Source organism: Stegostoma tigrinum, chromosome 43 (genome assembly GCF_030684315.1).
Source record: "Stegostoma tigrinum isolate sSteTig4 chromosome 43, sSteTig4.hap1, whole genome shotgun sequence".
Taxonomy (NCBI): Eukaryota; Metazoa; Chordata; class Chondrichthyes; order Orectolobiformes; family Stegostomatidae; genus Stegostoma; species Stegostoma tigrinum.
Genome location: NC_081396.1, coordinates 5,768,389 through 5,785,142, shown reverse-complemented (window position 1 = coordinate 5,785,142; position 16,754 = coordinate 5,768,389). Strand labels below are relative to the sequence as shown.

Genomic DNA, 16,754 nt, shown 5'->3' with positions numbered 1-16,754 from the left:
CCTACCTACTAACATCATCCCACCTCCTTGACCTGTCGGTCCAACCCGGACTGACCTATCCCCTCCCCACCTATACTCCCCTCTCCACCTATCTTCTCCTCTCTCCATCTTCGGTCCATCTCCTCCCTCCCCCTCTCTCCCTATTTATTCCAGAACCCTCACCCCATCCGCCTCTCTGATGAAGGGTCTAGGCCCGAAACGTCAGCTTTTGTGCTCCTGAGATGCTGCTCGGCCTGCTGTGTTCATCCAGCTCCACACACTGTTATCTTTGGTTTCCGATAGTCCAGTTTGCATTTCCTGTTCCAATGATTATCCAACTGGAACACTCAAGTTATTGATGAACCCGTTCCGAATAACTGCTCCGTACGGAAAACATGACAGGACATCTCTTTTAATGATTGATTTCCCAAAAAAGCGTGTAATATTCTGCAAGTTACCTGAGATACTAGTTTACAGAAAAAATCAGAATTCTTCCAATGAGTGAGACTTTTTCTCGATCACCAGTGCATTGCCGAACAATAATTGCTATCAAACGTGCAGAATTTGACGACAAACCATCCCGCGCTCTTCACCCCAACCCCGGGCTCAGATTTCAGCTGTACAAACCTCTGCACACATGATTTTATGCCGCTCTGTCCGTGCTCTGCGTCTGTAACCCTCACTATGTTCAGACCTTTGGACGGCTATCTCTGCACCACTATGTCTGTCATCGCACTATGATCATGTTCTGATTCATCTCTTTTCCTGCTCCGGATCGCTGTGTTTGTAATCTCCACCATGTCCGGGTTTTTGAAGAGCTCTCTCTGTGCTCTGTGTCACTGTGTGTCTGTAATTTCACCATCTTCAGGTTTTTGTGCAGGTCTCTCCGATCTCTGTATCACTGTGTTGGTAATCCCCACCGTGTTCAGGTTCTTGTGAAACTCTCTCCGTCCTGTGTATCACTGTGCGCCGTCTCCGTGCACAGTAGTAAACAGCAGAATCACTCAACTGTGTTCGAGAGATAACTAACCGAGCGATTTTCGCCTCAGGATCAATGGAAGCAGAAATTCTTCCTTCAGCAACAGAAGCGCCTGTTTGGAGAAGGAATTTCGGAGCCTCTCCTGGAGACTGTCTGTACCAATAAACTGAGTACTGACACAATCCTGAATATTCAGCGCTTATGGTAACAGTGGCACCAACAAGAGGGGTTTGCAGAGGCGGACTCTTGGGGAGCAGGTAGTCGGAATCTGTGGAATGATATTGAACACCATTACTTTCTTCAGCCTCTGTTTCTTGGAGAAATTGGACATCACTGGGATTGTTCTCTTTTTTTGTGGCATTTCAATGACTTGATAGCCCATTTGAACCTATTTCCCTTTTATCGAAATAATAAGCTGATTAGGCGATCAGACGACCCTTTGTTTGATTTATTTTATTCTAATGATGAGCAATACGTTTTCAAAACTGGGGTTAGAAACTGATTCAGCTGTACGTTTCAAATGGGTAATCGACAGCAGCAGAATCAGTCAGAAAATGCAGGGCTATGGGGAGTATACCAGGACCTTGGGAGCAATCAGAAGAGGATAGGAGTCAGTTGGGGGCTGAATGGCATCGGGAATGATTCTGTGGTGAATGTTACGCTTCTGCTTCTACTTATTCTGTCGAAAGATAAGCCCGAGGGGACTTTTTAAATTCTACTTATTCTGTTGGCAGATAAGTCCGAGGGAACTTCTTAAATTTACTTTCCAAGCTGGAGGGCGAAGGTTTAAGGTGAAATGGAAAAGATTTTTAACGGCCCTGACGGGGCAGCTTTTGCACACAGAGAGTGGCGCGTACATGAAATGAATTCCCAGAGTTAGTGTTCGAGGCAGGTGCAGTTAAAGCAATGAAAGCATATTTGGAACATGTAAATGAATGCTAAATGTTTCGAGGGATACAGACCAAACGCAGACGCATGATATTACTTCAGTTTCGGACACCTGGCTGACAAGGACCACTTGGATGCAAGCTCACATTTCCGTGCTGTATGGCTATCACTGTATAATCAATTTCCACAATTAAATGCCCAAAGGTCATCCAACTGGTTTGCACCGATATGCACGTGTTTGTTCCGCAGCGATTAACTCAATTATTCCCTGGAGTTTAACTTTTCACAGAAGATTCCACCCGAGTTTTGATCTACATGAAATTTTATTTGCAAATCAGGTCACTTCCTTATCTGTTTACCACCAACGTGCATCATTTTCGATTAGTGTCGTTTTATTTCTGGGTTTCCTTTGTCCCGTTTTCCTTTCATTCAATCGTGCCAACACCGTTCAGTCATCATCTGTGTTTAGTCCGTATTGTTTGCTGAGAAGTTTTTCTGTTATTGATGGGATTTCCCCTCCAGATCTCCCTCAGTTTCAATTATTTGAACAGATTTATTCTCTTTTGGGTACTTTGACTGGAGTTTATTCTGTTTTTATTTTGCGTTAAATATTAAGACACGAGTCAGGTCAATCGGCCCCAGTGATGCGCCCGCCCCAGTCTGAAATCTGATTTACATTGCCCATCTAGCATGCTTTGTAAGTGTATTCTGTTCTCCTCCCTGCGTTTTCAAAACCCTCCATTAATGACACAATAGCATGTTCTCCAATCTCTCATGAGACAAGTTTTACATTCTACCATCTCATTTTATATATTTCTCCACGTTCATGACTTGGTTTATTCTGTCATTGAGCATGATATATTAATGTTTCGATGCTCTTGGCTCAGTCTCATTCACCCCATTTGCTAGATCATGGTACTAAGATTTCCAGGAAGTCTCGTGTTGCTTCCCTGGTTCTCAGAGGAAAGAGCGACCCATCGAAATTTGTCAGGCTTTGGGCCTCTGCTACTTTCTGAATTACAGAATGCCACAGTATCAAGACAAATGATCGACTGAATTATATCATGTCTTCTCAGTTATATTTGCTGATCTCTCAGTCTCAAACTGTGACCCCTTTGTCTACTTTTCAGCGCGGCTAAATTCCACTGAGCATCTCTCACTTAACAATTGTTAATATTTAAATGAGATCACATTTCCTTCTTCTAAACGCCGAGCAATGCAGCTCAAACTTCACAATCACCCCACAATGGAGAACAATGTCATCTTCAGTGACTGAATGATGAATCTTCTCCACACCTGCTCCAAAGTAAACCGTTCCAGCCTCAAGTAAGGCGAGCAAACCTTTACCCACGATTCCAGGCCTTCTCCTCCATATGGCTCACGAAACACACTGGTGAGGGGTGATACTTTGATTGATGGCCCAGAAATTGTCATCAATTCTTTTTGGGGAGCTTTTACTTTCTTGTTCTGAATGAGTATTTCTTCAGTTTGCATTTCTTGCCTTCAGCAGCTACATTACAGCAAAGTGACATCTCAACGAGCTGTACTTAAAATAAAAATGGGCTCACATCCACGTCTAAGTCTGGAATGTTAGGAGCATGATTGGTTATATGAAAACAAATATAAGAACCATTGAGAAAAATGCCATATCGATCATTCATCTCAACAATTCCCCAATGTTGAACATTCATCTTGACATATCGCTGGATCACAAATGTTGGATGTTCGCTAGGTGATTGTTTCAATTCTTTCGTGAGGCATATGTTTTTATCATGTTTTCCCACTCTGGACCTTACACCCCAGACTTAAATTCCTGCCCCGTTTGTGCTCCACGATGCAACTCCTCTGACCTGAGCGGTACGCTGTGTCCCTTCGGTCACAAGTTACTGTTGACTGTTGGACTAATAATGCCCTACATGCAGTGAAATTTTCGACTCGTAACCAGGTTTCATAGTCTTTCGCCTGAGCAAATCGGATCCCAGCTCTCGTATTCAACTAACAATTCGGACACTGCAATGCAGATGATTTTTTTGTTTGCAAAATGTTTGCTTTAATTTCGATGCAATGAAAGGTCACGGTAATAAACTGAACATTCACCACGACAGAGTATAGAATGGTGAAGAGAGGACTGACTTACCAGCTGTGACAATCAGCACCGACCCGGATCCATCTACATAGTCATCGTATCACAGTGATGCTCCTCACAGTCTCCCCTGTACAAGAACAAACAATACCTCAAAGGGAAATGGAATCATCATTACGCGGTTTGAACAGTTCATATATTTTGGTGATTTACAGAAATAACCAATACTCGACGTGCCCAAGTTTCCTTTGATTCAATCTCATTTTCTGACCTTACTGAAAATAATGCAGAGTGCGGGCGGAAGATGTTCACTTCACACAAATAGAGGAGAATCTAACAAAAAACAATATTGGTTGGTGGAGATGAAAGTAAATGAACCCATACTGCAACAAAGCGAAGTTCAGGCCCTCAATTGACGGTAGGAGCTGGAGAATTTCTACATTATCAATCCAGAGAAATTTCGTCGGCCCCTTCTCACTGTGCATTCCCCCAGCCTTACACAATGTTCCAAGCCTGTGTTAAATGTTCGAAGAACTGATGTGGGGACATTACTGAAACATCTGGACTACATTTCTGGATTCCAGTTAGAACAAGATCCCGGCTCGTGTGAGCATCCTCTGAACGTGGTCAGTCTTTCCGAATTTGCAATCACGCGCAGTAATCCAGGGAAAGACTTCGCCATCTGAATGTACTTGGAACCTGTGAAACTCAAGATGCTGTTGACAATTGTCCAAACTCAGTATAAGTTGAACTGTAGGGAAAAACTGGGAGACAGAATTGTGGGAATTTCCGGAAGATTCACTTGGTTTTCAATTTGTTTCTGAGGTGATCTCCAGTGAGAGATTTTATGCGACGAGAAGCCGAGGGCCATCACTGTGCCTGTAGAACTGAGCCTTACAGTAATAGGTGGCAGAGTCTTCAACTCTGATATCCCGAATTTCCAAGGAAAATGTCTTTTGTGCTTCATTCGTGGACACAACAAATCTCCCGCTGCTGGTGATCCGCTCCCAATCCTTCGCCGTCTGCGTTTTTTTGAAGAAATGCCCACGCCTAAATTGATCACCTGAATAAGTGCTACTGAACTCACAGAAGATGCTGACGGACTGGCACTCCTTCCTGGTCACTGTTCCCGGGCTCTGTGTCACCGACTGACTGAAATAACCTAGACATTAAACAGAGTGAGGTGAGTGAGAATTAGAAGAGACCCTCATGACTGGGTTAAAACCCCAGCCTCGGTCTGCGACTCGGACGAGCTCGGGCAGTAAGGTAATTTCAATTATGCACAATGTAGTTTCCCGTGATCTGTACTTACTGGGCAAACAGAGACATAAGATCAAAACGAGGAGAATGTACATCGTTCCCGTGCTTGGAGTTGATGGTTTTGGTGATGGGAAGCAACAGGCGACTCTGCGAGACTGGGTGGTGATCTGCAATGAATTGGTGCAGGAGGATGGGCTTGACTTGCATTTATCAGTGTCCGTTGAGGTGATCGATGGGCCAATGGATTCAGGGTCTCAAGACTTGTCTTATCTGAATAAACGGGAAGGTTTTAAGGAGCGAACCTCGAGTTTTACGTCACTTCATCTGCCATGTGATCTGAATATGTAATCCCCTCTCACATTGACCGAATGCACTAGGGTGGAGTTGTAGCTGAATGTGGGTGCATGTTCCCTCAGTAATCGCTGCAGTTCTCCTTGGTCCCGCATGAATGAGCTGTGCGCTGTGACGTTGTTTCCATCCAGTGATACGCTTTGAGCAAAGACTGTGGAGGTGGAATTCCGGGAGAACCCCAAAATCAACCTCCCCACTCCACCATGCCCAACATTTCGTTCTATTACACCTTGCCCCGCCCAGTCCTCATTTTAATTCATCGGTACTGATGATTGTACAATGCTGAGCAAGTTGATGGGACCTCGATCAAAGATCTGATCAGGAAACCTGTACCTCAAACCAGGCATCTTCAGTCAGGCTTGCAATTGATCACCGGATTACTGGACGATATAGTTCAGTGAGAATATTGTGGTGAACATATACAATTGATAAGGCAAACAAATTTTCCCAAAAGTTTAAACAAACATTTTCTGCAACAGCCCTTCTGCCTGTTGCTATAATTGAAACCAAGAAAGATTTTATATGTTTGAATGACATTATTGCCCGTTCTTCTAAACTGGAGAGAATATAGTCTGACACTCTTCTAGGGACAATCCACCTGTTCCACCAACCGTTAATGAAGCACCTTTTCTCTCCCTCTCTGTAACAGGGCCTGGTGCTGGTGGTGGAAACTTTTTTTTCTGAGAGTCTCATCTGAAACTTTATCAGTAACTAATGGTGTGTGATGTGCCGTGAATATCCACGTCTCTTCTTTTCAGTTTTTTCTGTGACTGAGTTTTGTTCTTTTCTTTTCCTGAAACCTCAGCTAAACGTTTTCTGTGTGTGCCACTGAGCTCCAGAGGAGTTGAAGTCTGTTAAAGCCAATTCCTGTGCAGAGCAGGAGGATTCCACTCGTTCTCAGTTCGTATCAAATCAACAAAAAAGAAACTTCCAAGATGTCTATGAAATGATGAAGTGCTATAAAGTGTCGGAGAACTAGGCAGGACTGGCAGCATTCACTGAGACAGAAAGAGTTACTGTTCGGATTTCAACGTATCTCCTTTGTAACATGTTCCAAAGATTCTGCCAGACCTGCTAAATTTCAGCAGGTGGAAAAACAGAAGGTGAGTTACCAGTTCGCCCAGATCAGGATTTTAAAGTTTATTTTAGCTGTAGCTGTTGAAGCTGTTAGCGTCCCAGAGGTCTGCAAGCTTCAGTGAATATTTCTTAACCATAACTTTGTCTGAAATCTCTCTTCATGTTGATCCCTTCTGGAGTTGGAAACTGCACGTCATATTTGTGCATGAATTTACCTCTTTGCCAAGTGTTGTGTTTAAGTGAAATTGCTATTTTGGGGCAGTTAGTGACTAATACGTACTGTACCTAGTTTTCCAATCGTTAAGTTCTTCTAAATTCCTTTTTGTTTTGTTTGTATTTTGAATGTAGAGTTTAAATAAATTGGGCTTCTCTTGACGTCGAGTGCTTTGACCACATGCCTCACATATGGAACAGTTTCACATCTACATTTAGAAGAAGAAAAAGTTGGGGTCCAGCGTTCTTAAAATATTTTGAGAGAGTCTGGTCTTTAACAAACTGGGAGCTCGTACAATACCTCATTCTATAATTCAAATTTAGGTTTCAGGTTAGAACATAGAACATAGAACAGTACAGCACAGAACAGGCCCTTCAGCCCACAATGTTGTGCCGACCATTGATCCTCATGGATGCACCCTCAAATTTCTGTGACCATATGCATGTCCAGCAGTCTCTTAAATGACCCCAATGACCTTGCTTCCACAACTGCTGCTGGCAACGCATTCCATGCTCTCACAACTCTCTGCGTAAAGAACCTGCCTCTGACATCCCCTCTATACTTTCCACCAAACAGCTTAAAACTATGACCCCTCGTGCTAGCCATTTCTGCCCTGGGAAATAGTCTCTGGCTATCGACTCTATCTATGCCTCTCATTATCTTGTATACCTCAATTAGGTCCCCTCTCCTCCTCCTTTTCTCCAATGAAAAGAGACCGAGCTCAGTCAACCTCTCTTCATAAGATAAGCCCTCCAGTCCAGGCAGCATCCTGGTAAACCTCCTCTGAACCCTCTCCAAAGCATCCACATCTTTCCTATAATAGGGCGCCCAGAACTGGTTGTTGACTGAAAGGCAGCGAATAGTATGTGTGAGTGTCTTTTGTTTCGGGTGCTGAATTCGGGTGTTTCGAACATGGAATGCTTTGTACAGTAATGGCTCTTTCAGTCACCGAGAGCGTTTTGGAGGGTGAAGACGTGACTTTGGGAGTTTTACGAAATGTGAGCAAGGCAAAGCTGTTGGAATTGGCAGACAAGCTGGAGTTTGAGTTGTCTTTATCCGTGAGAAAAGGGGAGGCATTTTCAACAACAGCTCGTCATAAAAATTTGCTGGAAATGCACACGGTTGATTTGCTGTTCACATGCTGTGAGTGTGGGAAAGTGTTTTTCCCAGTGGTTTATTCTGGCCCCTTGACATCGGATTCACAGTGGAGAAAGGCTGTCCATTTGTTCTCAGTGCGGAAAAAGATTTACTCGGTTGTTGAACCTGCAGACACAGCAGCGAGTTTAAACCGGGGAGAGGCCAATCACCTACTCCGAGTGTGGGAAGCAGATCAGTCAATCATCCAACCTGCTGCCACAGCAACGCATTTACACAGGGGAACGGGAGGGGGGGCTTGGTGGGAAGACCGTTCAGTTGCTCTCAGTGTGCGATACAAATCGCTGTATTGTCCAGCCGTTAGAGACACCAGGGAGCTCGCAAAGGATTACAGGAGTGCGTTATGCTGTTATTGCTGCTGCTAATCACATCCAGAAATGAACCACATTCATTCTGATAGTGGGTGCCATGGGAGGGTTAGAGGGTTTTGCTCTGCCGGCCTGACCGCGCTCTCCACTTTCCTGTTTGTGGCCTGATTTGTCAAATTTCATCTGAATCGCTGAAAGGAAGGAAGGTTGAGAAGATTAAACAAAAAGTTTGCATTTGATTTTCTCCAACAGTTGGCATGGGGCTGCTCTCGTTTTTTTTTGAAATCATATGGATATTTCTCACAGAAAGTACTTGTAGATTCGTAAAGTTTGAGCTTATTCATCATCACTGAGGGGAAAGAAAACTGGAAGGCTTGGTGAGCTTGGAGCTGGAGGAGGAACTCTCCAGTGAACCTCTCAATGAAAGGCAGAGAGTCTTATGGCAGAAAGCTGTCATACGTTGCGCAAATGAATGAGATGCAGAAGGGCCAATGACTATTTTGAAACTGCTTTACCACGCGAAAAGCTCATGATTGATCTGATTGACAGGAACATGGTGTGGAGTTCACAAAAAATTGGCGTAGAAGATGGAACTGTTTCAATGGATTTGTTATGTTTTCACTGTCATAGATTAGAACGTTTAAAAGAAAATTGCTGGAGATCAAGAAAGAGAAAGACTTGAGAAAAAAATCATGGGGGCGAATTTTATACAAACGGTCGTTCAGATGTGGAATGAATCTCCTTTGGACGTGGCTGACGTGGGTTATATTACGTTTAACTGACACTTAGCTCAGTACGTGAATCGAAAAAGTTTGGAAGGATATGGGCCAGGAACAGGCAGGGGTGATTAGGTTCATTTCGGATCATGTTCAGCATGGACTGGTTTGAACAATGGCCTATTTGTGAGCTGTATGACTGTATGCAAATCAGAAACAGAAGCAGAAATTGCTGGAATAGCTCAGCCAGTCCGGCAAGAAATCAGCTATGGTTTTGTGTCAAGTGACCCTTCCTCAGAACTTGCTCAGCTTTTCCAGCAATTTCTGCTTTTGTTCTCTGATTTGCAACATCTGCAGATCTTTTGATTTTTACTGTGTAAGTAAATCAGTTTTGGTCAAAGTATTTAGCGTTTATGCACAGAATTTTCTCCCACAGACATAAACTATGAGGAACCAATCCCTTCGATTTCATTTTCCAGGTGTGAAAATAGATGTGAGGCATTGTGAGGAATTTATATTTTCAGGGAGGTAACTCCAATTTTTGCTAGAAGGCCAAAACGATTTGTAGTCCAAGTTGCTGTCTCAGCCCCAACCTTATGTGTAAAACATTTCCACCTTTCTCCAAATAAGTTCATTCTCTTAACACAAAGTATTGTTAAAAAAATGCGTGGAAGTTACTAGTCGGGCCATAGCTGGAAAAGCGCGAACAGTGTTGGGCAGCATATAAATGGAAAGTCAAATGGCATTGGAGGCTGTTTCCAAAGAACAATTAACAATGCAGCGCGGAAACAGACCTGTTCGCCTTCACTTGTGCACCACCATATTGTGCCTTTTCACACTAAAACTGTCTTCACTTACAGAATCCTTACCCCTCTATTCCCTTCCTATTCACATAGTCGTCCAGGTGCTTCGTGAATGCTGCTATTGTGCCCGCTTCCACCATTTACTCTGGCAGCACATTCTGGGAACTCAACTCCCTTTGTGTGAAAAACATACCTTGCAGATCTGTTTTAAACTTCCACTCTCACACCACCAAACTGTGTTCCCTGGTAAGTGACACCTCCATCCTGAGAGAAAACTTCAATCATTCCACTCGATCCATGCCATTTAAAATCTGTCAAACTTCTATCAGGCGACCCCTCAACATCCTGCATCCTAGTGAAAACAAGCCCAGTCTATCCAACGATTCTTCATAGCTAAAAATCCCTATTCCCTGCACCGTCTCCAAAGCATTCACATCCTCTGTTATTGTGATGATCGGAATGTACACAATATTCCGAATGTGGCCTAAAATTATATAAAGCTGCAGCATTTCTTGTCTATCCTTATGCTCACTGCCCCTTCCAATGTGGGCAAGCATGCCATTAACCTTTTTTACTACCTCATCTACATTCGCTGTCAACTTCAACAATCTGTGGATCTGCAAACTCGGATCCCTGTGCATGTCAATACTCCTAAGGGTTCTGGCATTCAGTGTATAATTTCCACCTGTATTTGATCTTCCAAAATACATCAGCTCACATTTGCCCGGAATAAATTCCAGCTGCCTTTTTACTGCCCAAACCTCCATAAGATCTATATCCTGCTGTATCCGCTGACAATCCGCCTCACGAACTGCATCTACATCAATCTTTGTAAGGACCATAAACTTACTAATTGGACCAGCCATGTTTTCCTCCAAGTTATTTATGTAGACCATGAACAGTAGATGTCTCAGAACTGATCCTTGTGGAACACCCCTAGACTATCCCTCCATTCGGAACAAACATTCTTACTCTATGTCTACTATGACTAAGCCAGTTCTGTATCCATCTTTCCAGTTCACCCTGATACCCATGTGACTTTACCTTTTGTACTAGCCTGTCATGACAGACCTAGTTAAAGGCTTGACAGATGTCTATGTGGAGAACATCACCTACTTTCCCCTCATTAATCATCTTCATTAACTCCTCAGAAATGTTGATCAACTTACTAAGGCATGGGCCCCTGCACAAAACCATGTTATCTATCACCACTAAGTCCATTTGCTTCGACATGCGTACAGATCTTTTGCATGAGAAACTTTTCCAGTAATTTCCCTGCCACTGGCCAAAGGCTGACAGGCCTGTATTTTCTTGGATTATCCCTAGTACCCTTTTAAGCAATGGGGCAACATTGGCTATTCTCCAGTCCTCGGGGACATCACCTGTTGCCAAAGAGGATACAAAGATGTCTGTCAATGCTCCAAAGTTTGTTCATTTGCCTGTTTCTACATTATGCTGTACATCCCCTGACGACCTGAGGACTTACCTACCGTGATAATGGGAACTGCAGATGTTGGAGATTCCAAGATAACAAAGTGTGAAGCTGGATGGACACAGCAGGCTAAGCAGCATCTCAGGAGAACAAAAGCTGACGCTTCGGTCCTAGGCCTTTCATCAGAGAGGGGGATGTGGAGCGGGTTCTGGAATAAATAGGGAGAGACGGGGAGGCGGACTGAAGATGGAGAGAAAAGAAGGTAGGTGGAGAGGAGAGTATAGGTGGGGAGGCAGGGAGGGAATAGGTCAGTCCAGGGAAGACGGACAGGCCAAGGCGGGATGAGGTTAGTCGGTAGGAGATGGAGGTGCGGCTCGAGGTGGGAGGAAGGGATGGGTGAGAGGAAGAACAGGTTAGGGAAGCGGAGACAAGCTGGGCTGGATTTGGGATGCAGTGGTGGGAGGGGACGAGCTGTGCTGGATTTGGAATGCAGTGGAGGAAGGGGAGATTTTGAAGCTTATGAAGTCCACATTGATACTATTGGGCTGCAGAGTTCCGAAGTGGAATATGAGTTGCTGTTCCTGCAACCTCCGGGTGGCATCATTGTGGCACTGCAGGAGGCCCATGATGGACATGTCGTCTGAGGAATGGGAGGGGGAGTTAAAATGGTTCGTGACTGGGAGGTGCAGTTGTTTATTGCGAACCGAGCAGAGGTGTTCTGCAAAGCAGTCCCCAAGACTCTGCTTGGTTTCGCCAATGTAGAGGAAGCCACACTGGGTATAATGGATACAGTATAACACATTGGCAGATGTGCAGGTGAACATCTGCTGAATATGGAAGGTCATTTTGGGACCTTGGATGGGGGTGAGGGAGGAGGTGTGGGGGCAAGTGTAGCACTTCGTGCGGTTGCAAGATAAGGTGCCGCGTGTGGTGGGGTTGGAGGGGAGTGTGGAGTGAACAAGGGAGTCATGGAGAGAGTGGTCTCTCCGGAAAGCAGACAGGGGTGGGGATGGAAAAATGTCTTGGGTGGTGGGGTCGAATTGTAGTTGGCAGAAGTGTCGGAGGATGATGCGTTATATCCGGAGGTTGGTGGGGTGTTATGTGAGAACGAGGGGGACCATCTTGGGGCGGTTGTGGCGGAGGCGGGGTGTGAGGAATGCGTTATGGGAAATGCGGGAGACAGGCTCAAGGGCGTTCTCAACCACTGTAGAACGTGGACTTCTGGGATGTGCGAGAGTGGAATGCCTCATCCTGCAACCCATCAGTATCCCACCTCCCACCTCATGGTCCCCATGCCCCATGAAATTGAAACCCTCTCCGTCTCACCAGTTTTACAGCCACATGTTCATCCTATTTCTCCTGCTGTTTCTAACCTGACCAGCTCGTGGCACTGATCATAATTCTGAGATAACGACCTTTAAGTGTCTACATTTCAATTTTCCGCCCAGTTCTCTATATTTTCTTTTTATGGCCTTGTTCCTTTTTTTTGACCTTTGTCGTGAATATGTATCATGGCCTTGTATCATGACCACTCACCGTTCGCCCTCCCCCTCAAGATTGTCCTTGATCTTCTTCAAGACATCCAGGACCCGAGGTTCAGGGAGGCAACACACTCTCATCTGTATATTCCCCTTACAATTGAATCCCCTATAGCTCTTGCATCTCTGTGCCTATTTCTCTCTCCCTCTGCAGCAGAGCCAACGATGATGCCATGAATTTGCCTGCCTCAAAATAGATTCCTCTCATGTCTGCCATAAACCATGGCTCCTTAGTTTTAATCTATGTCTCTTAGTTTTGGCTCTGCTCTGCTGCAAAGTAGCCCAGTGGAAAATTCCCAAGAGGAACCCTCTGGGGATCAGAAAGGCCTTCTCAAAAGTCTATCCCGTGTGCTGCTGCATCGAACCGCCAGCAGGTGGCGGCATTGTATAATTTTAATCAGAATAGAGCAACATGGAGAGACGCGATGGCACTGATTCATTCAGCCTCCACCCACATGTCCCCCATTGCACGCAGACATAAACCCACAATGCAATACACATTTAAAAAAGGTAACTACACACAGACAGAAATGCACATGCAGACAGACCCACTGAGGCGCACATTTGCAAACACACATAGACAGACGCTCACACAGATACACGCGCATACAAGCACTCAGACACGAAATGCAGACACAAAGAGACAAAAATTTTAATCTTGGCAAGTATATGAATGTGACTAAATCAGACTGGGATGTCTGAATAGCATGGATGGGTTTGAACCAAGGGCCTGTTTCGGCATGTATGCCTCTGTGAGTTAGCAATTTATGAGACAAATGCCATTTTAACATTCATTTTGAGAGAGCTAGCATGCGAATGCAGGAGTGCATATTCCTATGGCTTTATAAGGCTTTTATAAACAGCAATTGGAATGTTGTGAACATTTTTGAGCTCCATATCTAAGGAAGGTCGTATTGGCCTTGGAGGGCGTTCTCAGGAGATTTACAAAAATGATCCCACTGATGAAGGGCTGGTCATGTAGGAGGTGGTTGAGGACTGTGGGTCTGGATCAATAGAGTTTAGAAGGAGGAGGGGAGATGTGACCAAAACTTACTGAATACTGAGAGGCCTGAATAGTGTGGACGTGGAGAAAATGTTTCCTCTAGTTGGAGAGACTGGGGCCAGTTAGCACAGCCTCAGACTGGAGGGACAACCCTTGAGAACTGAGATGAGGAGGAATTTCTTTACTCAGAGCTTAGTGAATCTGTGGAACTCATGACTGCGCAAGGCTGTGGAGACCAAATCGTTGAGTGAACGTAACATAGAGATGAATCGGTTCCTTTCTAGTAATGGGATCAAAGGTTAAAGGAAGAAGTTAGAAGAATGGCGTTGAGTAACATATCAGCCATTGTCAAATGGTCGAATAGGCTCAGAGGGCCAAATAGCCTGATCAAATAGCCTGATTCTGTTCCTCGTCTCCTGCTCCCTTTCATTCCAATCCATCCATGCCTCCATTTCTGTATCAATCCTGCCAGATCCCACATAATCGCAAGTATAGAAAATTTCTGCCTGTGTGTATGTGTGCGTGCGTGCGCGCGCGTGCGTGTGTGTGTGAGTCTGTGTCTGTCTGTGTGTGTGTATATGTGTACGTGTGTGTGTATGCGTGCGTGTGTGTGTGTGTGTGTGGGTGTGTGAGTGTGTGTGTGCATGTGTGTGTGCATGTGTGTGTGTGTGTGTGTGTACGTGTGTGTGTGTGTGTGTGTGTGTGTGTCCGTGTGTGTGTCTGTGTGTGTGTGTGTGTGTGTGTGTGAGAGAGAGAGTGAGACAGACAGAGAAAGGGAATGATTCCAGTCAGATCCCAGCTGAATGATTTATTGTAATGAACTGTCAATAAAGCTCTTCCTGTGGAAATGCTGTACATAACAGAAATAAATGTACACTTTCTTAGTTCGATGTGATATTTTATTTAGAAAAACATCTCTGTGTATATTCATTTCCACAAGAGCATTTGAGTTCTGTGAGGTTGTGTCCCATTTACATAAACAAAACATTGGGCTTGGACTCAGTCCAAAAAACCAGACAGCTCTTACACACACAATATTAATACTTATACATATTTGACACACGAGGAGTGTTTGATAACTGAACAGAACCCCATTTACCTTCAGCAGGAAGACCTCAGACAGTGGCCTTTCTCCACTGCACCTTGGCAGCAGTTGCCCCAAGCTTTAGTGCTTCCCACTGCATGTAGTCCCAGACCCTAGAATGTGCCGGTCTGCAGCACTTGGTCGAGGTCAACTCTTTGCATTGGAAGCGCAACAGGTTTCAGGCAGACGATAGAAAGTCTTTCGCAGAGTTGATGGCCTTCCAGGCACGGTGGAAGCTTTCCTTGGGTTGCGTCCCGAGGAAAAACCCAAACAGCACAGAGCCCCGAGTCATCGAGTTGCTCGGAAGAAACCTCGATAAAAAAAAGACACTGCATCTTCCTCCAGACTTCTTTTGCACATCTACATTTCAGAAGGAGATATGTGTAAGTGTGAAACCCTACGCAGCCACTTGAAGTGCCGCGTGGGGTGGCACAGACCGACCGTGTGCACAGAAAGCATCTCGTCAGTTGTGCCCTTCTTAACACCAGCCAAACGATATTCCAGTGTGATGAAACGTGTTTCTCTTCGCAAATTTCCCAGCACACTTTGTTTGGACAGAAATAAGTATTCACATGGAATCAGTCCGATGATGCACACCGTTTCAAAGCACAAAATATTATATTAAGACGAAATGTGGGGCTATTTCTCTCAGTGCACTGAGAGTGATCACAGTGTGGAGTAAGGTATTGGGTACAATGCGGCTGGAAAGGAGTATCAAGTTGTTGAATGATTCAATTGAAGTTGAAATGCAGAATTTCGCAGTGTTATACCGGGAAGCAGGATATATCTGCTTGTATTGAGCAGCATCCGATCAATTCGAACTTGTTTTTGAATTTGAACGTCGCAATTACTTGTTGACGCCACTAGATGGTAGTGTGCATCTGAATTCATATTGAAGATGGGGGCTGAATGAAGAATGACCTTGCAGACAGTGTGAGAATCTACCAGTGTGAGAGGTTTATCACAAAAACAAACGCCAAGTCTTTTCTGCTTCTGCAACTTCACCATGACAGCGGTTCTGAGTTCGATGTGAAGTGAGGCATTCTTCAAGCTGTTTACTCTTATCGATATAATATTGATCCTCGCTTCCCCTGTTGATAACTGCTTTAGCCTCTGCTCCTGCAATCCGATAATGCTCTGAATTTGTAGAGTCCTCCTGCTGCTTTACACTCTGGTGTCCACAGAGGTGACTGGAGAAGGAGAAGTCACACAACTTCTACCAACGAATGTTGTCAGTACATTGGGAATTACTTCCATGAATTGCTCCATGTGGACTCACTACATAAAGAGAATAGCTACAAGAGCAGGCCAGAGGCGTGGAATATGCGACGAGCAACATTACTAGTGACTCCCCAAAACCTCCCTACAATGTACAATGCGCAGGTCAAGAGTGTGATGGAATACTCCCCACCTGTCTGAATGAGAGCAGCCCAACAACACTCCAAAAGCTTTACCCCATCCAAGAGAAAGCAGCCTTCCTGATTGGCACAACATCCACAAACATCTGCCGCCTCCACCATGGATGCCCAGTGTGTACTACCGACAGTATCGGCTGCTGGAATTCACCAGACAGCAACTTCCAAACACACGACGATTTCAATCTGGAAGCGCAAGGGGCAACAAATATATGGGATTACCGCAAAATGTGAGTTCCCCACCAAACCACGTACCCCCCTGACTTAGATATATATTGCTGTTCTTTCATTGCTGCCTGGTCAAAATCCTAGAACTTCCTCCGTAAGTGCATTGCGAGTCGAACCACAACAGGAGGACTGCACATGTTCAAGAAGGCAACTCCCCACCACCTTCTCAAGGGAAACTAGGAACGGGTATAAACTCTTGTCTGGCTGCCACGCCGAAATCCCACATATCAACAGTAACACG

General features: G+C 44.8%; 1 pseudogene; it reads right to left on the bottom strand.

Moving 5' to 3' along the window:
* Positions 1-843: 843 nt before the first annotated feature.
* LOC125448902 (uncharacterized) lies at positions 844-5,284 on the bottom strand (annotated as a pseudogene).
* Between the last annotated feature and the right edge of the window lie 11,470 nt (positions 5,285-16,754).